The following is a 23,687-nucleotide window of genomic DNA, read 5'->3' on the forward strand; positions in this document are numbered from 1 at the left end:
GCTCCCGGAGGAAGGCGCTGAGCCGCGCTCCCGCCCCGCCGGCCGCGGGCTCCGGCGCCCTCCAGCAGCGCGGCCCGGCCCGGCCAGGCGGAGCTGCGGGGGCACCGCGCCGCCAGCGCCTCCCCCGCTCCCCGGCCTCGGCCCGGCCCGCGCGGCGCGGCGCTGCCCCCTGGCGGCCCCGCGGCTGCCGCTCGGCCCGGCCCCGGCGCCGCCGCCGCCGCCCGGCCCGGCGCAGCAGCCCCGCGGCTGGAAAGCGGCCTGGGGCGGGCGGGGCCGCGCGGGTTGGTCGGCTGGGGCCGAGCTCCCGCCGGGAGCCGTGTTGGGGAAGAATTCCGGAAAGGACGGTCCCTCCAGTTCTTTCGGTTCGGTGGTTTTTGTTGTGGTGGTGTTGCCGTTGTTGTTGGTTGGTTTTGTTTTGTGTTTGGTTTGGTGGTTTTTGGTGGGGTTTTTTTTGTTTTTTTGTTTTTTGTTTTGTTTTGTTTTGGTGTTGTTGTTGTTGGTGGTGGTGGTGGTGGTTTTTTTGAGGGGGGTGTCGTTATTTTGTTTGGTTTGTTTTTGGGTTTGGTTTTGGTGGTTGTTTTTTTGTGTGTGTGATTTTTAGGTATAAAGGGTCTGATTTTACAAATCAGAAAGGAGAGATAGGGGCTCGCGATCAGAGCTCAGATGCACCTCTTGCCAGTTTTCCCCCTGGGTCTCGCGTCTGTGTATTCGGCTACTGTCTTTGCACTACTTTTGAGGTTAGTTTGGAGGATTTCCATGTGTATTTATGACGTCTTGCATCCGGTGAGCTCTCTCGATGGTGTCCATTAATGGCGGGCAGGTCTCCAGGGGGAGAGACCTGTTGGCTGTTGACCCTCACGGCTCCCGGAGCCTGGTTTATGAGCAGAGCCCTGTGCAAGGCACTCGTCTACGGATCTCTGTGGGGAAGGGGGGCTGCAGGCAGAGAGCAGGTTAATAGCTGCTCTGGGTGCAGGGTGCAAGGTACCTGGGGGTCCTGGTGGACAGCAGGATGACCATGAGCCAGCACTGGGCCCTTGTGGCCAGTAAGGCCAATGGTACCTGGGGTGGATTAGAAGGGGGGTGGTTAGTAGGTCGAAAGAGGTTCTCCTTCCCCTCTACTCTGCCCTGGTGAGACCTCATCTGGAATATTGTGTCCAGTTCAGGGCCCCTCAGTTCCAGAAGGACAGGGAACTGCTGGAGAGAGTCCAGCGCAGGGCAACAAAGATGATGAAGGGAGTGGAGCATCTCCCTTATGAGGAAAGGCTGAGGGAGCTGGGGCTCTTTAGCTTGGAGAAGAGGAGACTGAGGGGTGACCTCATCAATGTTTATAAATATGTAAAGGGTGAGTGTCAGGAGGATGGAGCCAGGCTCTTCTCGGTGACAACCAATGATAAGACAAGGGGCAATGGATGCAAACCGGAATATAGGAGGTTCCACTTAAATATGAGAAGAAACTTCTTCTCAGTGAGGGTGACAGAGCCTGGAACAGGCTGCCCAGGGAGGTTGTGGAGTCTCCTTCTCTGGAGACATTCAAAATCCGCCTGGACGCCTTCCTGTGTAACCTCACCTAGGTGTTCCTGCTCCGGCAGGGGGATTGGACTAGATGATCTTTTGATGTCCCTTCCAATCCCTAACATTCTGTGATTCTGTGATTCTGTGAAACAGCCACTGTGCAAACACCGATGCTGTCTGTAGCAGGCGCTGGAATTTCTCTTCTGTTCATACACAGAGCAGCTGCAGCTGTGGGAAGGGATTCACAGATCTACGGAGAGGTTTTTGAGGCCTAAAGGGACCATTAAATCGTCTGGCCTGATCTTTTGTATAGCACAGGCTGCAGAGTTTCACTCAGACCTGCACTGAGCTTCTGATTTGCTTACTGAAGTCATCTTCCCCAGAAAAGCATCTACCCTTGATATGACAAATAGTAAAAGATCAGGAACTCACCACTTCCTTTGAAGTTTTGCCACAGCAGTTAATCACCATCACAAAATGTCCTTCTGCAATCTAATTTGGTTTCTATCTGGCTCCAGCAGCTGTATACAGGTCTCAGTCATCCTGTGCTTAAACTGAAGAGCCCTTGAATCCCTGGCGTTGTCTTTTCTGAGTGTTTTTATGTGACAATCAGTTTGTCTTTCACTTTTTTGTTTGATGACTTGCATAGGTTGAACTCACCAGGTCTTCTTGCTGTATTGTGTTTTCCCTAGCATGCAAATCACATTTACAGCCTCTCCAATTTATCAACATACTTTCAAAATTGCCTCTGCTAAGCAGCAAATATACAGACCCTAGAGGACAGGTATGCACGGTGCTACTGTTCTTACCCAGATATCCTTAAGGAGCTGGAATTTGTTTACTGTATGCTGTACTCCATAGTAGTATTGGCTATGACCAGGCTAGCAGTAGTTTTCCAGGCTTGAATTACAAAGCTTACGTGTTTAAAAGCCAAGATGTAGGAGAAATGCTTTCTGCTTGGGCTTGGACTGCCCGTGTTGGAGAGCCCTGCAGGTGTCTGATCGAGAGGCTTGAAGACAAAGAGCTGTTCCTAAGGGACCGCAGGCTTTGGACTACACTTCAGTCCTGCTACTTGTGCCTGAAATAGCTCAAAGCAGATGTTCAATACGCTCAGCAAGGGGGTTTTTTTAGGATTGCACAGAACTAGCAAATTGTGGGCTTGAAGTGGAGATGAGTTCTCCGTTGCTGTCTGATATAGGTGATCTGCTCTGTTTAGGTTTGTGGGGCTGTGTCCGAAGCTTGTTTCAAGTGCCAGCAGCATTCAGGGACAATGTTTGTGTTTCAGTTCACTGGAGTACCAGAACATAGTTTGCTGTATAGGCTTTAAAGATTCAGTTTGCTTGCTTTCCTCAGCTCCCGCTCAACCACCTTGTCCTTGGAAACGATATTCCAGGACTGCATTGGCCCCCTCTGGTCCAAATTTAATTTCTTTCTCTATGTTGTGCATTCTGGGTTTTGCCCCCCTTACTTATCCGTGGATGTTCCTCTTCTTTCACACATTGCTCGGTGTATGTCACTCTGTTTTCTTTATCGGTCTGTTTCCCATTCAGCTATGGCACTTCCTGGGCTCAGTCTGAGACGTCTGTCCAAGCCTATTCACCCTTCTTGTTCCGGGTTGCATACTCAGCTTGCTCTTCTTGGAAAGTTCATTCATCCCTTTAAGGCAGAAGCTCCAGATACTTTCTAGTTCCAAGGCATTAACTGGATAGTGGGCCATTCAAGCACCTGGATGCCAATAGCAGAAGAGGTATCCACAAGCCACCAGGAACAGAAAAGCACGTATGCAAAAGTTTTGGCAGTTGACTAGTTGTGGGACTTGACTGGAAATCTGTTCTAACGAGGCTGAGTAGCAATTTCAAAACATATTTTTGGAGCACTTAATTGTTGAAAATTCCCACTCAAACTCTTCTCTGTGATCAGATAAATGAAAGTAATACAGCACTCGGGGATATTTGACCAACTAGATTAAACAACTTATCTCCAAGCCGTTCCTTCTGGTTTGGGTCAGTACATTCAGGGTGAAGTGTCTGAGAACCTGCTCATTTCTGGGTCTCCTTCAGTCATAGCCAAAGATTTGTAAGGAAAAGGAATCAACCCCCTCCCTTGTGCAGCATTAAAAGTCGGATGATAATGTGCTTCCAGTTAAAATACCTGCCTAGATAACTGCCTGATAACACGGAACTGGCTTGTGGTTTCAGCCAGAGCTGACTTGTTGGTTTCAGCAGCGCTTTCTGACGTGGCGCTATTTGTGCCTAATTACATGTTGGCTCGTGGCTTGGGTCCAAGCTCTCCCACCGTCCTCGCTTCCTGTTGTTGGCTCGTGTTTCAGCTTGGCCGCAGGCAAATCAACTGTGTTTTCTCAGGCAGGAAAAATCAAGCCCCACATGGGGAGTAGCTTGACCTTGAACTGTGCCCCACCAGGCAGTAGGAACTCAAGGCACGTGGGACTGATGACTTGAGGCCACACTTGGCCATGGCTGGCGAAGGCAGTTTGGGACAGCCTGTGTGACTTCGACGTATAGCCATCTCCTAGCCAAGCAATTTCCTGAGCTGTTTCATCCCTATTTACCAGCGTCATCTCTTCCCAAAGATTAGATACTCTCTTCTACACTGGAAAAATGCTGTGGAGCAAGAGTGAAAAGTTGTACTTTCATAGTCTTCTTAGGCTTTCGTAGTCTACTACTTTTTTACCATTTCAGAGAATTCCCTCATTCTGGCATTTCAGTGAAACACAGAAGAACAAATTGAACAACATCACATCCTAGGGATTTCAGGTGATAAACAGCTGAGGCATAATTATTATGATTTATAAAGTCAGTAGTCACCTGATATTTGAAACATAGATGTGATACCAATACTTTAAATATCCAGATATCCTACACCAAACAACCGAATTCATAGGATCTACAGATACTTTTATGTCTGCTTAGAGTACTTTACGCCTACCGGTCATTAGTAAGTCCTCAGTCTGTGCATAAAACTAAATATAATGGGTAGAATTCCAGGTCCAGCTTCTGATTAAGGGAAAAACATGGACAAAGTCTAGAGACCTTGTGCATGTGTGCCCTCTCATGGGGCACAGAGAAAAGAGATGATAGAGGGCTGCTGTGTAGCTGTCACACAAAGATGGGTAGGAGGAGTTCTTGTGGTTTTTGGTTGCACAGCAGCTGCATCCTGATGTTGGGGACCAGATACTGAACGGGACAGGAGCCTTGTTGCTTGGTCTTTCCCCATTAGCCCTGGTTTGCTGCTAGGAATATGGGTATCATGATGCAAGTATGCCAGTGTTACAAATGAGGTGTGCCACACCTGGAAGCACAGCCCCAGTTAATAAATACTGGTAAACTAATTTTGGTAAATTGGTAAATCTTTATTTATGCTGGGACAGCAGCAAGTCCCCTGGGAATACAAGGATGAGGGGGATGCATGGCAGTGACAGGGGTCTGGAGATGGAAAAGGGAGCTGAGGAGAAAGACGCTGAAGGGAAAATCAGAAGTGCAGATCCAGCCTTCTGCATGCCAGATGTACCTACACCTCTGTACCACTAAGAAGGTCAATAAGATGAAGGTCCGTTAATTTACTTAGTGTGAACAAAAATCAGATGTCAAGTGGAAGGAGTGTTTAAAAGCCCGGTGCTTTTAACTGCTTATCTGCTAAAATGCTTGTACCCTGGGTAGAATTTTAGAGTAGCTTTTCTCTCCTCATCCCCTCAGTACATTCCCACCTACATGCAATGATTGTAAAATTTTTGGGATGAGCACCTGTTTGTAGCAAATATTGTGAATTCCAGTCTGTGCCTCAGGCCAGTACATGGTCAACGTTTAGAAGAGTGCTGATATTCTTGGTAACTTGGTTTTGCTTGAATCAAGAATAAATTAGTCAGATAAATATAAACAAAACATTACTTGAATTCGCAGAACACAGGAAATTTTTCAATAAGGTCAAACAATCCAATGTCATATTACCAGCTAAATGTAGAATCAGTGATTATTTGAACAAAAAAAAAAAATTTTAAAAGGAGACTGATAGTGGTGCCAGATCACTCAAAACCCAACAACAACAGCAAAAAGGAAAATTACAAAACCCAAAAAATTGCTGGCTGAGGGAGCTGGGGCCCCAGGCAAGCTGCCATTGTTTCCCCTTTTCTGGAGATAGAAATACCTTTGTCTCAGAGGAAATAGAGCAGACATTCTTTGTAGCTGATTTCCTTCTGACTTCCTCTGTGCTAGAGATGCATGTTTTCCTAGAGTTTTTTTAGAAACTAAATCTTTCTGCTGTGATTTCACACTTCAGCAGCTAAAGTGCAGCTAGTTTTCAGTGATATCAAATTTTGCTTATGTTAACAAAAAAACCCTACCTAAACTTTACTTTGCTTTCCCTAGCAGACCATTTCACCCACTTCAGAATATTCATATGCTCCAGCTTGTGCTTTCCTTTATGATCAAGCTGAGTACTTAGGTTGCTGGTGGCAAAGTTCATGTTTGCATTGTTTTCTTCACTGTTTAGTCTGGCATCTGTTTCAATATCACTGCTTTGTGTTAGAATTAGCAGGGGAAAAAAAAGAAGCATATTTATGCAGCACAATAAGTTTTCATAATAATTTCCAGATGTCACATCCCATCCTTCCTTTTCTTATGATTCACTGAAACACGAAACACTGTGTAGAATTTTCTGAAGGTAAAGAAATAAGAATAAAAATAATCTCAGAGAAAGGTTGGTATGACTTACTTTTCATGAAAATCTGTCAAAGGAAAAGAAACTTAAAAAATAGGATGTGAATTGGTGGTCACCGAGGGAGGAATTTATTAATCACATTAAGTACAGAAAATGGCCTAGTAAACAGCATGATGATAAGGTCATCATCGCAATATCATGAAAATGCGCCAAATCCATAATCTTTTCTTCAGTCCTTGCCCAGACAAACCATTTAAAATCAAATGTACTAACACGCTTGTCCAATGTAATTTTCCCTCTCCGTTAAGGGAAATACAGAAATTGTTGAGCTCACAGTAGAAAGTTCACCAAGGCTGCGTTAGCCGGCTCAGGGAGCAGCAGCTCCTGCTGTAAGATCCAGGGAAACTGGCTCTATTCCCATATGTAAGGACTCACCCAAAGCGTGCTGTTGCTGTTTGGATGATGTCTTTTCACTGGGCTCAAAGTTGCCTCCATGAGGAGTCAGTAAAAACCCCCTTCCAGGTATGGGAGGTGCTGAGATTCCCAGCTGCCTGCCCCATCTCTTTCCCCAAGGACTGCACGCCAGCATTTGGTTTCAACCGCATCTGGTCTCTGTCTCTTTTAAGGGGTAGGTGGCTACCTCTTGCCTTGTTGAGAGCAGGAAGATGTCAGCCCTTCATGGACATGAAGAAGGAGATTAGAAAGCTATATTATGCTAGAGGTATTCAGCAGAGATGGGACATCTGGGTGGGAAGAGGGACACAAGTAACAATTCTATCTGCTAAAAGCCACTCAGGAAAAGGTGTATTTCCTTACTTCCAGATGTTTAAGAAATACTGTCTCTTGGCTGTTTTTGTAGCTCTTGGCCTCTGACTTTCGAACATTGATACCATAAGTTCATTTGTATTGGCTAATATAGTGCCAAGAAATCAAGCTGAAAGAGGCTTTGTGACAAAGTTGATTTATTTTTCCAATTAGCATCATCTCCCATCAGCTTTGGAGATGATAAAATGACATACAGTCACCGTCCTGTTTTTCACAGAGTTTGGCAAGGGCTTTCTTCTTGATGATGTGAAGAGGGAAAATGTATTTATTTCTACATGTGAGATTTATTTATTCCCTTTCACTTACGTCTCCCATTCATTTATCAGTCCAGGAAAGGAGTATGTCAGTTTAAAACAAACAAAATACCCGATACGTGGGTGGCTCCAGATTCACTGCAGATCTCTACAGAAGCTTTCATTGTGAAATACTCCTGTTTGGATGTGGTGGAAGCTGAGAGTTTTGTGGATTCGCGCTCCCGTCCATTTGGGTGGCAGTGCTATACTCTTTAATTGACCAGCATGATTCAGTATGTTTTGGTTTCTGACTGTTTCTTTTCGTGCCTTCCATATCCTCAGCAGTGCTATCCTCTTCCAGTCTGAAAGTACCTCCTATCTAGCCTGCAGATGTATTTTACTTCACCATTGGTGGAATATCCAGAGAAATTAAAGACCTAGGTTTTTAACTTTTTCATAGTCTCACTTTTGCACAAAGTATATCATGAAGAGCGTTGCATACTTTGTGTAGTCTGCTTGACTGATAGTTTTAAAGAAAAATAAATTTGTTTTGCAAAGCCTGATTTGGTGACTTTCTGTCTGCTTATGAGCCAGCCATTTGCAGGGCACAAACAGAACTACACGCCTGGAAGGAAAAAGAAAAATAAATGCAAATTCTTTGTCATATTTTGTTGTGGAAGAGATAATTTGCACCATAGACAGGGTTGTCACCCAAGAAAGCCTCACTGTTTCTAACTTCTGCAAGATACTTGATAAATTCACAGGCTGTGTGTGGGCTCACTCTTTTTTTTTTTTTTCCTGGCACGGATCCTGTTAAATACACAGAGGGTCAAATGCTTCTCTTGGTCTTCCTTCGCAGAGGCCAGCTGGAGAGCTTTAGTGTAACAAAGCGGGCTTTTCCCTTCTGCGATTTACCTCTGCGTGAACTGACAGTGGGCACTTGAGACCTGCTCTTGTTCTCGCTGACTGCAGACCATGACTCTCTCCTTCAACACACTGCCAAGTGGAGGCCTTTCTGAGCGAGCAAAGATATATTATTGAACGTGTCTGTCTTTGCTATAGTAGGGTTATTTTCGTATCCATGATATAAGGCACTGCCGTGTTTCGATGTTATTTCAAGTTAGGTTACTTTGGGGTGTTTCAAGCAGATGAGCTAGTAGCATAATTTGGTGAAAGGAAGGATTTTCTGAAAGTAGATGGGGAGAAGGCATCCAGTGGTCAGCAGTTCTTGGATGTTTTGGAGCGTAAGTAGGGATCTCAGAAAGTAAAGGGAAATACGAGGGGAGAAGAGGGGACCACTTCTGTGAGAGACTGGGTCAACTGGGAAGATGCTACTGAGTGGTTTGCAGGAACCTGCTGTCGCTGGACACTACCCAAGTGTAATTGAGAGTATAGCTGGTATTTATTAGTATTTAATCTATTATAATTGCTGCAAGAAGTGTATCTTTCTGTGATTGCACTTTGCTAGCAACTGTGAATTTGCCTCGGAAGTGTAAAATGTGTATCAAAATGAGGGCAAGGAGGAGTTTAGGTGAAATGGTAAAAAAAAATATTTGCACAGGTACTGAAACTTCTCATCTTGTGTGAATGTGCACCTTTCTATTTCAGATGTGTGGGTTGTGTTGTGTTTTGTTTTGTTTTTTAAAGAATGTCTGGCCTTTGATTGTCATCCGGTTTCTCAGTGTTTATCTTTCAAATTAAAAATGGCACCAGGAATTAAAGAGGTACCCTAGAACATATTTGTTGCAGCTCACACCATTTGGAACAGCTTTCACAAAGAAAGGGGATTGTCTTTTAGCAGTGTGTGTATAGACAAATTGCAAAATGCAGTTGTACAGGCACCTTTTCTCCCCAGGGCATGCCGGGGGTGAAGTGTGTTGAAACAGAAGAACCTGAGATCTTTCACTGCAGCAGATTGTTGTTACTTTTCTAGCAGAAAAATCTCTGAACCCCAGATTTAAAACCTGAGTGATGGAAGGTAGAAGAAATGTAAATATTCTCTATTAAATAAAGAATTCCCTGAAGCCTGCTGTGAATAACAATTGCGTAGGAAGAGACTATCAAAGTCTGAGAGGGATAAGTGCTTCTGAGGAAACCAGAAGGCTTTACGGTTTGAGACTGCTTCAACAATAAATATGCAATCAGTTCAAATTATATGGCAAACTCTTAAATAACGCCAGTGTATTTTGGCATGACGGTTGAATTTAAATGCATTAAGCTTTTCAGTGAGTAGTAATAATATGGCATTAGAGCATTAAGAACGGGATGAGCTTTGCCAAACCTTTGCTTTAGCTCTGTGCCTAAAGGCATGTTTAAAAGGTAATTTCAATGTGGTTTTAACTGGCTGTAGTACTAACCCAGGAAGGGCGAGGGAAAACCTGGCAAGGGCTGATGAAGTTTTGAGTTCTTAGATTTTTGGATTACTGTCATAATGGGATGTAGCTGGTTTATTATATGAACAGAGCTTTGTTGCAGCTTGCATGGCTGTAGAGTGAATGGAGTTTCACAAGCAAAGGAAAAGCAACAAAATAATATATAGTGCTGATGCATGGGCCAGAACCTTTCATAGCAGCAAAAGGTGGCCCTTGTGCTCCAGTCCCTGCTGATGTTCCAGACTGGGACTCTGCCACATGAGGCCCTCTTCATTTTTAGAAAACAAGTTTTTAGTTATTAGTTGCAGGAAGGATACCAATAACCTCTGGATCTGATAGTGGGATAAAAGCTATCATTCATCAGATGGTTACATATATATATATTTTTAATATGTATTTTTATATATATATATATGGTCTCCAGTGAATAGAGTCAGAAAGAGGCAGAAAAATGGGTTATGGGGGGAAGGAGGTCTGGCCCCCATGGCACTGTGTCTAGTTGATGTTGAAGGGAGGCAGTTCCCAATATGTTTTGTAGATGGAGCCTGACAGACCCTGAGGCTGACACGTTGATTCAGGATGGCCAGCACTAGCCTTGGGAGCACCCCCTCAGAAAATTCTTAAATTGGAAAACCAAATCCCCCATCTGAGCATGTTTTGGATGTCAAATGAAGGTTGTTTTTTTTTTTTCTCTTTTTAAGTATTCCTGTTTGAGAGCACAGGAAAACAGGCTTTCCATCAGATTCTGAAGTGATATAAGGGTGATTGCATCTGCTTTCATGCAAAATTTCAAATTGATGTTCTACATTTTAAAATTTAATCAGGTTCAGGCTGCACTTTGATTGATTTACAGAGTGAGCTGTCTCATGACGAATGCAATTACTGACTGCTTTTCCATCATTATACTGGTTGATGCAGTGCTGCTGTTGTTCAAAGACATTTTAATGGTCTGGTAGTCACAAAACTACACTCAAAACAACAACTTCTCCAAGACACATTTTCAGTAGCTCAAAGTAAATCTTTAGTTTTTTTCTAGTTTAATGAAAATTTTGTGAAGTCTTCGGTTAATGATCCCACACAGGATCTCTACACTCAGCTTTTGCAGCTGGCTGTAACATGACCTGAAGTGTTTGTACTGATTGGCAACTTCTTTGGGTACCACTTTTTAGCTGACCTTAATGAACTAGTCTACCAGGGCTATGAAATTTTGGAGAGTGATCTCTACAGGCTCAATCAGTCTTCCAGCCTGCACACTCAGCAAAGCGAGTGCCAACACCCCCAGAATCTACCCATTTAGATTGATATAATTTCACTTAAAAGATAATTTCTGTTGCCAGGATTATGACGTCTGTTGTGTTACCCAAATTTCCATATGGGCAATTGTACTGAATGTTGTATTTTTCCCAAGTATTCAACAGGACATGATATTCTTGGATTATCTTGAGGAGTTTTCCTATGTATGTCACCTTGCAGATCGCCAGATTTCATGTGGGGTTTCTTTAGACATGTGGCTGGACTAAATGCCTAATAACATTGGCAAAAAGGTCCTTGGGCCAAAGAATCAATGATTTCCCATAATTTCTAAAATTATTTTGGACTATTCCAGAATGTAAAATTCTATAGAAATATAGGCCACTGCTGAGGCCATGTTGTACATTTAACCCATTTTCAGATGCTTTGGACTTTTTAGAAAATTTTCCATTATTTGAAGCCAAATTCATATGGAATTCTTACATAAAATACTTGATGGATATTGTTATAAGGTCCAGATCAGTGCCAAATACTTTTTTTAAAACAAGCCGTGTTACCTGATAGACCTGAAGACTTAGCCAATGCCTGTGCAGTCTACAACACATTCACTTCAAATTCTAATCCAGACAATAAAATGCCTGTGACTTGCAGTGTCCTCTTACAGGGCAGGGTGGCATTTTGAATTACTGCTTCTTTACTGAGAAGTACTTTGAAACATACCCCTAGATTCTCACAGCATACAAGAATAAAATGAGATTATAATGAAAAATATAAATTAAATGACGTTGCTCTGTGTATCTATGTATCCATATGTCTATCATGATTGTCAAATCAATCGTACAAACACTTGATCTGAAAAGAGACTACTTAGATGTTTCATGGCCTATTCAGTACAGCTACAAGGGCATTTCATATGAGAACGTATTGTTCAAAGCTGTGAAAGGAATAACATATCTCACAAAATGACAGAATAGGGGCATTACTGCTGAATCGACAACATAAAGAACTAGGAGGAAAACATGCCAGAGATGATTTACAGATACCAGAACACTGCTGTAACTGGATTTTTTTTTCTGCTGAACACTTACGGAATTTTCTTCCATAAGGTCCGGATTACTTTTTTTTTTTTTTTTTAACACGACATCTTCATAGAAAACTTTGTTACAGACAGGATATTTTTTGAGAAAAATTGCTTCTTTACATTGGAAAAGCATCTGATGTTTCATGCTACAAGGAGACTTCTGTGGCTGTACATCTTTTGTGACTGTGAGCTCTCTGGGGCATGGTCTCTTATCTCTTTCAATGTGTAAGGTATACCTTATACAGTAGGGCTCTGGTTGTCGCTGGTCATCTTTTGTTTTGTCTACATTGAGACCGTTAATGAAATATGGATTCTGCTTGTTTGGCATGCTGTGAGACAGAGCTGAGACAGCTTGTCCCAAAAGAAATATGTGAACTCCCTTTTGGGGCCTTTGACATTTGTCCTTTCTCACATGCTGCCTTTCCTCTAAACTGAGTCATCTGGAGTGGAAGTACATGGTGGCTCTTTGTGCGTGGAGAAATTGGTACCTTTCTGGATTTTGACTTCAGTGAACGGAGATTTTTGCACCCTTTTTTGTCTTGCAAATGACTCAAAAGTAATCATCATATCATTCTAAGAACACATAGTAGAGCACCCAAATCTCACGCTGTAATGACCTGGAAGCTATTGGACAGGTGCAAAAACCCATCTGAAATGTCTGAGAGGCTTGTCACAATGACGGCCAAAACAGAACGAATGGGTTTCACAGGTACGCAGCGTACCTGTGAAAAACATGGAAAGTTCCAAGTTTTCCATGACACTTCTGTGTTTAAGATCAAGTCTTTTAAAAAATGTTCTTTAAGTCAGTTTTTCTCTGCTTTTGTCTCTAGATGTTCATCAGAAATTGTTTTCCATTTTTCCCCCATTAACCTGAACTTATTCAAGGCAGATCCTTCCTAGGCTGTCTGAATCTGTATTTTCCTCTACTTTCTCCTCAGGAAGAATAGCACCTTTTCACAGCTTTGGCAAAAGTTAAAATTGCAGCCATGGAAAGATTTTTGTTCTTTCGTCCCTCAGTTTTGTTCAAGCTGTGTGCATTCTGCAGGAGGACACTCGCAGAAGTTACTGAACAGCAAATGATGCGTTGGCTAGTTGAAACCTAGAGATACAATAAGTGCGGCAACAGTTTTTGTAAACAGATGATATTTGGGTAGTACTCTGTGGTGTGTAACAGATATGAAATCAAAACAGACATGAAGGAGATTTCAGCAACACTCAGACTCAACCAGCTGAAATAGTGACTCTAGCAAGCAGCCAAGTTCAAGGCAAGGGAGAAAGATAAACAACGACCTGGTGGTGATGGCTGAACTTGGGTGAAGTTAGTGTGATGCCTATTTACAATGCTATGCTATTATAGAGAGTTTAAGATCAGAAGTAAGGAAACAAACTTTAAAAGCAGAGCCCACTGTGAGATGTTGAAACACTCCCTGAAAATGCCCCAGTTTCCTTTCTGGAGCTTCAGTGCTTCCATTGTAGGTGGTGGCAATGGTTGCAAAATGGCAGATGAGCAAGAAAGCTTTGACTTCTGTACAGCATTGCTCTGCTCTGCTTTATCCTCATGCTATTTCCAATACTAGAGAGGCCAATTACTCTTCTGAACATGTTGGCAGCAAATTTTTCCTCCCATTCCTTCCAATATGAATCTTCTCTGAACACAAAAGGAGCAACTTCTGGAGGAAGGGAGAGAGAGACAAATAAAAATGCATGTTCGGAAAATTCTTCGCAGTTTTCATGAAGATGTTCTTAAAGAAAGGACAAAGTAATGAAAGCTAAAAGGATGAGAACTTGATGTGGACTTGAAGCGAGTAGCACTCAGACCCACTCCTGTGAGGAATTTCCAGGTGGATGTTGAAGCGCTGCACGATATAGAGGATTTCTGCAAGTGATTTGATATCTAGTATGCAGAACTGAGCTTTAATCGACTCAGTGATGTATGGATAAGGACACCTGGCCAACATCTGGAAAAACTTAAAACAGGAGGGGGTCCAGTGCATTCTTTCAGATAGTTTTTGCCTATTACTGTTTCCCCAGAAATTGTTTCCTGTGTGTGCTTCGTTTTCAAGTGCATGAAAATAACAATTCTCTTTCCAGATCTCCATTTTGGCAGTTCAGAGAGAGGAAAAAGGTTAACAGGAGCAGATGAATAAGAGTCAACTCTGAATCTGCCCTGGAAAGTTTCTCAAGTGCCAAGCAAAGCTGATAACAGGGCATGAATGACATAAGGATGCTGGCACTCACAAACCCAGGGTAACTGTCCCGTTCAGATTACATGAAGTTGTCTTCACTGCGGGTATCAGTGTGTTCTGCCTATAGCAAAATGACAAATGGCTGCAGAGTGTGGAAACTTATAAAGTTCCTAAGCGGAGTAACATAAAGAAGCTTTGGAAGGCCATTGTGTATGTGGCTGGTGAGGTTTTTTTAAAGATGCTGAGTTTTCTGATGCAATTAATGTGTTATTACCCTGTGTCGACATGGAGAGGAAATAAATCTCTCCAGGTGTTATTCAGGACAGTTTGTTCCTGGTGAGGTTGCTGCTTTTGAACCAGGAGCTGCTGTGGCAGTAGAAGGGCAGAATGGTGAAAATCTAATAAAAAAGGCACAGTTTGTCCAGAGAAGAAGTCTTCTTTAGTGTTGAGATATGCAAGGCATCAGGCTTGTCTGTTCTTCAGTTGACCAAACTGGGCAGAGGACATGTACAGTACTTCGTCCAAAAAGTGAGCCTGAAACACAGAGGTGGCTTTTGTGTTAGCCCTAGGTTCGTTGGCAGCATGTGGGTCTTAAGAGTGAAAAGGCTTCTGTAGGGCAAAATATTTTTTTAATAAATGTATTTAGTCTCTGAAACAATTGTTTTGTGACTGCCTGGCAAGGGCATCTCTGCCCCAGAGCTTTCCACTGGAAGGCAGAAACAGCTCTAATGCAAGTGGTAAGTACCACACTGGTAAAAGACTTGCCTTATGCTTAGTTTTTAGGGATCCTGTGCTTTTTGAATAAGGCAATCTGTCTTTAATAATGTTATGACACACAGAAGTACTGGGAACAAAATGATCTTTTATTTTCTGGCTGTAGTAACATGACATGGGCCTGAGGTTACAGCCAGTTACACTTTATCCAGTGGCTCTTATGGTTATTGTTACAAAGCTTTACCCTTGTTATCATCAGGATGATCTTGAATTCATTTTTTCCTATTCTCACAGTGTTGCAGCCAACATGGCCTGTACCGTTCTGTTAGACATACTGGAATTGTATCGTGTGGTTTAAAGCAGATTCTGGGAGAAACTTCAGCCCACATAGAAAATCTGCCTAGCCTCATTCCAGTCGAAACCAGCATCAGTGCTTAAAAAAATAAAAGTGAGTATGCAGCTGCATGTTTGCAAACTGAGCACAATGTACATGTGTTTACGGAGTGTAAAAAGAAATCTCATCTATTTTACTAGGCTATATTTACAAGCCACCAGGCACTTTCCTTTCTCCTGAGAGTTTGGAGATAGTCTTCAAATGATCCTTAGCTTTACAAGGCATGAAAATAAATTTGGAGCTAAAACAGGCAGATTCTTGGCAGGATTTTTCTTTCACTCTGCCCTGTGCAACTATCAGTGCAAACCAGGGCCAATGTCGTTGGCTGTGAAAAAGAAAGAGCTTATAAAAATAGTACCACGATGTTTTGTGCAGGGTGTGTGGCCATAGTAATGTTAAAAGAATAGCACAATTATTATTACAATAAGTCGTCTATATGAAGAATTTGCTGAAGTAAAATGATTGATTTTTAAGAGTTATTATTTACAATAGGACTGGCCCGTATGTTCAAGAATAATTTATTGTGGCACTAGATGAGAAAATGGAAGATCAATCACTTCCAAGGATTTCTGAAATGTTACAGTCAAAGTCCCATCTCTGTTTGTGTATGACCTGGCTCCGACGGAGGAGAGCAAGGCAAGATCTCTCCTTTTGCGGTTACAGGGTAACAGCAGAGCTGCTTCCCAGAGACCAAGGCGTTATCCAACCTGCAGACGTCTGAGCCTCCGTGCATCGGGATCTGGCACGCACATCCTCACAGCCGCTCCCCTGCCAGTCCTCTTAGCCAAGGCTCTGCTGCAATAAGGTGGTGCAAACAAATGCCTGAGTTGCACCCTTTCCGAAAATAGTGAGAAAAGAACTGAGAAAGGAAAGGTCCCATCTTGCCCCAGGGGAATTGTGACAGCTCATTTATCTTCAGGGCCATCTTTGGGTATTGGCAGTTTAAACAAAGAACTTGTTCTTCCACAATTAATCTAGTCCTGCAAGCAACTAATACAAAATCAGGTGGGTAACTCTTGTTACTTCAGGGAAAACAGAGAAATTGGGTAAAAAGATTAACTGTAATAGTACTGTTCAGAGAGAATGAGGAATTGGAATATGGCCCAATATATACTACATTCATCAGTAGTGAAAAATGGGAGTTTATTTTCTATCACAATGTTATCCTGCACCAAGAAACACTCACTGTCTCCTGAAGTGACAATTAGTTGCGGTGGGGTAAAAGTTGCACATACATTTCAAGAGTTCTCTCAGTGGTTTGCACTGAATTATTCACTAGGGTGGGTAATAAAATATCATGCTACTTCTCATCCTGTCTGAACACTTCTTTTCCTGTCTGAACACGTGTTTTCATTCTTCTTGGAAATGTCCAAATTTTATTCAATATGAATTCTTTGTTATCCACTGTAAGACCTTCTGGCTCTAGGAATTTATTTTAAAGAATGATTAATAAGGTCGAATGTTCCAAATCTTCCACATAGCAAAAGGCAATACTCAAATTTGCTCCAAGGTGCACAGGATCAGATGGTGAGTAATTTTCTGCAGTGTCTCGGTTATTCTGGGCTGACTACTGCTGGACCAACAGGGTGAAGTTGATGGGACACCTTTCATCTGCCCTCCTGAGGACAGACACAGCAATGCTTTTCTAGAACCGATAACATTTGGATAGCTGAGAAACGTGAATGTTTTCAGGATATGTGGCATACTGCCCTTCATATAGGCACAGTTTTACTGATATCAGGCTTTAAGCCCGCTTGGACTTTTGTGGCAGGCCCAAAATGCAGCAGTTGTGGAGACACAGCAAGAAGCGGCACACCGGGCTGAGAACAAGGATGGGGAGCAACAGCTCTCCTGGGCACTTGGAGGCAGGAGGAAAGGAGGAGACGATGGGCAGCTGGGGTCTGGGCACACTGCCTCAAGCTGCTGTGCAGCCCAGAGTGGGCTTCCCTTCTCCAGGACTGTCCCCAGCTTCCTTCAGCAATGGCATCTTACAGAAGGACCTTACACAAAACCCACCCTTGGATGAGGTTAACTTTTCTCATTGCTACCTGATAGCAATAAAGCTGTAGCTGAGGAAGATCTGGAAAAAAAAAATATTTCATGAGTTCTCACTCTTGAAGGATAATACCAAACACATCTTAATTCACAGGACTGCTGTGGGGATCCTGGTGGGACTAATGATATTTGTTTGGCCAAATGCTTGATTATGGGAGAAAAACAGATTCAGAATTCATTACTTTTTGAAATAAACCAGGATTTTCTTTCTCTTTCAAACAAAGCCAAAGCTCTTCAAAACACAGCTTTCGAAAGTCAAAATAGGTTTTTCTACAATGTCTTCTGTTCCCTCATTTGAAGGCAAAGGCAATGTTTCAGTTAGTTTAACTGCAATCAGTACTTGTGTGGCTAGGAGCCAGCTGCCAAGAGACTGTAAAGGTTGACAGCAATTGGAGAGAAAATTGGAGAGGAAAAAAAGGACTATGCTTCTTCAGCCTTTTTAATGAGGTGCAGCAAATTTAGAATGGCAAATGCATGTGGCAACTTGTTATTCAAAAGCCTACATTGACTAGTTAATGGAAAAATCGTGATTTATTTAAAGAAAAGAGGCAAGATTGGGAGATAAATTACTGCTCAATATCCACTTGTACATTGTGCTTTCTCTTCAGTAGGAATTATTTCTACCAGCAGTAAGAATTAGGTGTAATTGGAAAATTATCTCTTGTGATCACTTGAGTGCTGGTTTATTAAAAAAAACCAAGAAGACGCTTTTGGCATCTGCAAGTGTTCTCAGCACGGAAGAATCCTGGCCTGGTTGGTCCCTGCCGTTGCCCTCTTACCAGATGCCTTTTATCAGAACACTGATATCCTTGGAGGAGTTGCATGGTCGGAGGACCGGTCAATAAATGCATCAAGATAAGCATGTGTGAAATGAGTAGTGTGGTGCCAGCTCCATAGTAATCACAGTGTCATGAACAGACTCCTGAGGTGTGTATTAACTAAATAGCGTCTTGTGAAAAAGATCAGCAAGGCACCCTTCGCACACTTGTGGAGACCAACAGCAGTTGCTCTAGCTGCTAAAATCCTATGATGTGCTTTACACTCAGCTCTTCTGGAGAAAAAAAGTGCATTTACTTCCTCTCTCAATGCTATCGTTCTTGCAGATTTTAAACCTGAAGATCTTTCCTGGAAGAGGTTGGTGGTCTCACGGAGGTCTGCAGAGGTGACGAAGGAGCTGCGTGCATCGCCGCAGGGATGTCGCTCCTCATCTCTGCCGGGGTGATGGCAGCCCTTGGCTGGGTCCCTGCTGCTTGGCTGGAAAAAGGGCTGTACCACAGCTGTGGCTTCTCAGACGTTCTTGTGTTACAAGCATTACAAAATGCAAAGAGAAAAAACGCAACATGTTCAAAACGACGTTTTGAATTTTCAAGGTGATCACCTCGCTATCATTCAGTCAGAAAACCATTTATTTGTATGCTCAGGGCTTTCTGTGTCCATACTGGTGTGTGTTTCAAGAGCCAAAAGAAGCAGAGGGATGCATCCATTTATACACTCCACTTCAGTGGAATGGAGACAACTGGGAAAACTAACAAAAGGAAAGTGAGAGGGAATGAAAACCCAGGAAAATATTACAACAAACGGTTCACTCACGTCTACCTGGACTGTTTGTGCAACTACATTCTAAAAAACCCACCAAGCCACATTTACAAATGGAAGCAATGAAGTTATTCTACTGACATTTCAAACCATATCAAAAGAAGCTTTTCTGTATTTTCATGGGGGTTTGTTTTTTTAAAGGAAATATTAATTAAATGTATTACAAACATAAGGGTCATTTCTGCTTGTACTTTTCCTGTTAGCATGGAGCAGTTCCAATGCTGTTAAAGTCAACAGGAGAAGTATCACAGTGACAGGACTGGTCTGGACCCACAGGAAAATACAGCGAGTGCTGGCAAGGTGACAGAGGAATTGTGCTTAATAAGGTCATTTGTAACCTCTTCATGATGTGAGCAGCTGTGTAGTAGCTCTGTTGCAGAATCGGATCTATAAACCAGACATTGTAAATACAATATCCTGTTAAGCCATTGCTGGGAGAAGATTTTTTTGAAGTTTCTGGATTTCATAATTTATAACGCTTAAAATGTTTGTGCTTTGTTTTCCAGAAGGAAATGCCCCAAACTGTAAAATTGTAAATTATATTATTTAGAGTTATTATCATGCTTCCTGTAGTTCTTCTTATGGTTGCTTATCATAGATGTGATACAAAGGAGCATTTAGAGACGTACTTTAGTACTTGCCTTTCTACAGTACTATTTAAACTTACTTTTCAATGTTTTTTTTTTTCTAATTAGAGATGCAAATATGAATTAGAGCATATGGTCTGAGTCCAATGCTATTGAATTCAAGAGTCAGACTCTGACTTCAGGCGATGTTAAATCAGTCACTTTGGCCAAACACTGAAATTTCAGTGTTTTCTTGTGAAGTGTTGAAATGCAAAAATCAGTCTCAGATCAGATCCAGCTTTCTTGACTGCTTTTTTATGCTTGGCTAAGCCTTCAAATAGCTTCTGTTGAAAATACAAGGTTTGTTACTGTCTCTAATATGAACAGAGCTGGTTGATTTCTGAGGAGTCGTAGTACGAACAGTCCTGAAAATGAAACTCAGAAGTGAATATTCTTCTCATGTTAACAGTCCGCTTACAAAAATGCAGCCTGGTGTGAAGAAGTGGTTCTTCATAAAAATAAGGACATGCACTAAGAACTATGGTTGGCAACATTTAATAAATGCTGCTGCAGTTTAGGTATGGAACATATGTTTTGTGTGAGTAACTTTCCTTTAGTCCTAAACTAAATGATACGATTTCTTATGAACTTTCATTAAGAAATCCCCGAAAGGTTAAAAGTTTTGATTGATTGCCTTTTTTTTTTTCCTTTTTTCTGTTTTCCTTGCAGAATGAGCTTCAGAGTGCATAATTCTCACACTCAGAAAAATTAAAAAGGGAAAAAAATGCCCTTTTTCTAACAAATATTTCATAGCACAACAAATATTCATACAATAGAAGTATCAGCTAAGAGAGCTGGGAAATTTTACCCAAAAATCTGCTGAGAGGTGAGCAATAGTAATCAACTAGCACATGATCTGAAAAGTAAATTATGCGTCCAGCCAGACTAACTATGCTAAAATGAGTGGCAGGAGAAGATGTCAAGATTTTTTTCTTTATGACCTCCTTTGGTATGTGTTGATTTTTTTTGGCACTGCCCCAGGCCCCAAGTGTACACAGTTGAACAAGGGGAAAAGGCAGCAGATTTTATTGATTCATAATATGGCTTGCTGTAATGTTCTGAGGGAAAACAAAGGGCTTATGTTAGCTATAAGGTACTGTAATATATATTTAACAAGTATAAATTATAAGCTTGTCTCTCCTTAAGAGTATAAAATATAAGGTTGTTTCAGAGAGAGTCTGAAGGAAAAAAATGATAAAAGCACTGTCCAAAGTAGACAAATTCATCAAACAAACTCAGTTATTAAAAGAACACAAACTTATGTATGAATTATTTGCTCCTGCACAGTTTTACCAACAGCTGCTAACCATTCCCAGTCTGAGATGAAGGGCAATTTTGTACTGAAGACAGCACCACGGCACGTGATGTATTGCAGAATGGTTCAGGTAACTTGACTCAGTTTTTCTACTCAATGCTGTTTCCTGCCAAACTTCCTAAGAGTGGGAAGCATCATTTTCTCTAAAGATTGGGTCCCTTTTGACTTAATACAGTGTGGCATTTGTAGAGATCCAACTAACTTCCAGAGATCCCTGCCTCTCTCTCTGTGTGCTGTCCTGAAATGTATCAATTAATGTCCTTGAGCACGACTGATGCAGACCGATGCGGTGGATGAACTGAACTGTCATGGTGCGTGATGAGCTTTGTGTTATGGGCAGATCACTGTGGCAGATCTATATTTGATGTTGATCAAAATGTAAAAGTGTTGTCAGAGGGAAATTACAGCATCACTTCGGGTTTAAATGGGTCTTTACAATGCCTTCAGAAGAAAAGGCAACGAAGGCTGAAGACTGGAGTGGATGCTGCCGTGTAGCATCCAGGATCTTGATGTGCCAGGGACTCACTGCATGGGGGCAATCAGTGTGTTGCTCTGGGGCAGGACTAGGGCTACACAAGACAAGACAGAAGCCCTTGGTTGCGTAAAGTTCATGATAAGCCTGGGCTACCAATATCTTAAAGTGTTTGTAGACATCCCAAAACCTATGTTACCTCTTCTAATCATCACGAAGACAGTATTTCTTAGGAAAAACTGTAATTTGTCATATGCACTTTTAATTTTTAGGCTGGAATTGTTATGTGACCGAAGTAAAAGGGCTCCAAATCTAATCAAATGCAAATCCTGAAGTCATACACACAGCACAAATCTCTGTAGAATTTGCCAAAGTAAACGTAGCTTAAAAGGGTTATGAATATCTAGTGTAAAATTCTGGCTCGCTGAAAAGAGTGGGAATTCTGCCATTGATTTGAATAAGGTTAGAATTTCTCTCCTTAGACTCCCTCCCCTGCATCTTTTCATTTTATTAGCCATTCTGCTTGCTGTTTGTATGCATTTTTATTTTACATGGAGAGATTATATTATGTCAGAATATAATATTTCACAATTGGCAGGACACCCCCCATCCTGCAACTGTAGTTGTAGTTGCCCACAGGGAAGCAGCAAGTGGCTAATGGCCAGCAAACTGCAGTATTGAGGAGGGGCTACAAGGGAAGCAGAGCAGCGATGGAGCAGAGGAGGAAAGGGGCCCCTGCTTTGCATTCTTCAATGTGGGAGTCAGAGAGAAGCTGCAGCCATCTGTGCTCTTAGATGCTGCCTTTGTGTGCTTTGCAATGGTAGAACCGGCCGCTGCAGTGGCCATTCGGGCTCTTATTTTCCCCAGTCGTTGTCCAGCATGAGCTGCAGCAGTTTGAATGTTCCTCCAACCCACGCATTGCATGTGTTGACTGTGGAGCTAGAGAGCCTTCTCCTAAAGCTGAGATAGGTGATCTGTGCTCCTTCTGCTGACATCTGTTACAAGAGATGTTTTCACACACAATGGATGATACTTCACTGGTGACTGGGGAAACATGACTAGTAGTTGCACACAAAACACTACTTCTCTGGATCAAGGCCAGCTTCCTGACTTATTGGAGAAAGGCCCCATCTCTTCCTTTGGCAAATCTTCTAATCCATCCATCTCTATTCTTATTTCTTTGTAAGGGAAATGTTGCCTCCAGTAAAAGAACAAATTATGTGAAAAATACACTCGGTACATTTGCTGCTCATGTTTCTCTGTTAGCTTTTGTCAGCAGTTTCAGGGAAGTTTCCTCTGGGTGCAGAAGACTTCCAGGAGGAAGGCCAGCTCTCAAACGCACAGGCTAGAACGCTTTGTGCACCCCTTTGTTCACAGCTGCGGTCCCAACAAAGCCGCGGTCCTCAGTGGCATTGCACTGTATCATGTTATATTTGCGCTCCTTCTGCAATGCTTTTTTTTCCATATACTTTATCCAGAGTTTGGTCATATATTATCTGCCTGACAACTCGACACCTATAAAAATTTATGAATTTGTATTAAAACCAATACTTGATTATGTCAGTGTTTATGAGACTTCCCATGAGCCCTGTATTCTTCAGTCAAATCTGGCTATAGCCCCTCATAATAATAATAAAGCAGGCCATATTTCACCATTTGTCTGTTAACATGACTCGCTGGTAGCAATTACAGTAGCTACCAGCTCACACTTTTGTTGATTTTAAGGATTTGCTGCCTTGTAAGGGTTTTTGCTGATCTAAACACACATAGATGTGTATTCAGTGGGCCTCCTTAACTGGGCTAGAAATAGCTGTGGGTGCATTTTTCAGTTTTCAGAGAATGACGTCTATCAACAGTTATTCACACAGAATTGTGTGGTGACTCATAATGAATGTGTAATTGTGGGTTTATGTACTGATAATAAGCAGAAAATTGACACCACTAGGTCCATTGTGTTTGCAAATGCTACAGATATGGAGACCATCAGAAAAAGTAAAGAACGAAATGCAAATACGCTTCTTCCTCCTGCAGTAACCTTCTTCTTTTTTCCATCCCTTACTTGTCTGGATCAGCCTTAAGTACTTCCTTCTGAGGCCTGGTACATAATTTGTGTGGAGTGCCAGCTGCAGCCCATACACTTAAGCAATATATGAGTCGTATTCGGACTTCTGCAGGGGAAGATGTTAATATTTTATAGTCTGGTTTTGGTATTGTGCAATTCTTTTACCTTCATTATCCAGTTTGTAAAGCCAAACTGATGTATACAGTAAGACCATAAAGGAGAAGTAAGATTCTAGCATTTTAAATTAGAAGTCAGTGAGTCTGGGGGATTTCTGAACTTCAATACTAACAATGGTAACATACTACTACTGTTAGGGTAA

General features: G+C 42.1%; 2 long non-coding RNA genes across 2 annotated transcripts in view; both read left to right on the forward strand.

Moving 5' to 3' along the window:
- Positions 1 to 222: 222 nt before the first annotated feature.
- On the forward strand, positions 223 to 16,584 carry LOC135987079 (uncharacterized). Its single transcript, XR_010605949.1, has 3 exons — positions 223 to 362; positions 15,143 to 15,296; positions 15,906 to 16,584. It is a non-coding gene; the product is annotated as an uncharacterized LOC135987079 (long non-coding RNA).
- Positions 16,585 to 20,304: 3,720 nt separating this feature from the next.
- The window catches only part of LOC135987080 (uncharacterized), a 29,027-nt gene continuing 25,644 nt past the window's right edge, over positions 20,305 to 23,687 (forward strand). Inside the window, exons 1-2 of the long non-coding RNA XR_010605950.1 lie at positions 20,305 to 20,345; positions 20,807 to 20,904. This is a non-coding gene — a long non-coding RNA (uncharacterized LOC135987080). The remainder of the gene's footprint in view (positions 20,346 to 20,806; positions 20,905 to 23,687) is intronic.

Source organism: Caloenas nicobarica, chromosome 3, assembly GCF_036013445.1.
Source record: "Caloenas nicobarica isolate bCalNic1 chromosome 3, bCalNic1.hap1, whole genome shotgun sequence".
Classification (NCBI taxonomy): Eukaryota; Metazoa; Chordata; class Aves; order Columbiformes; family Columbidae; genus Caloenas; species Caloenas nicobarica.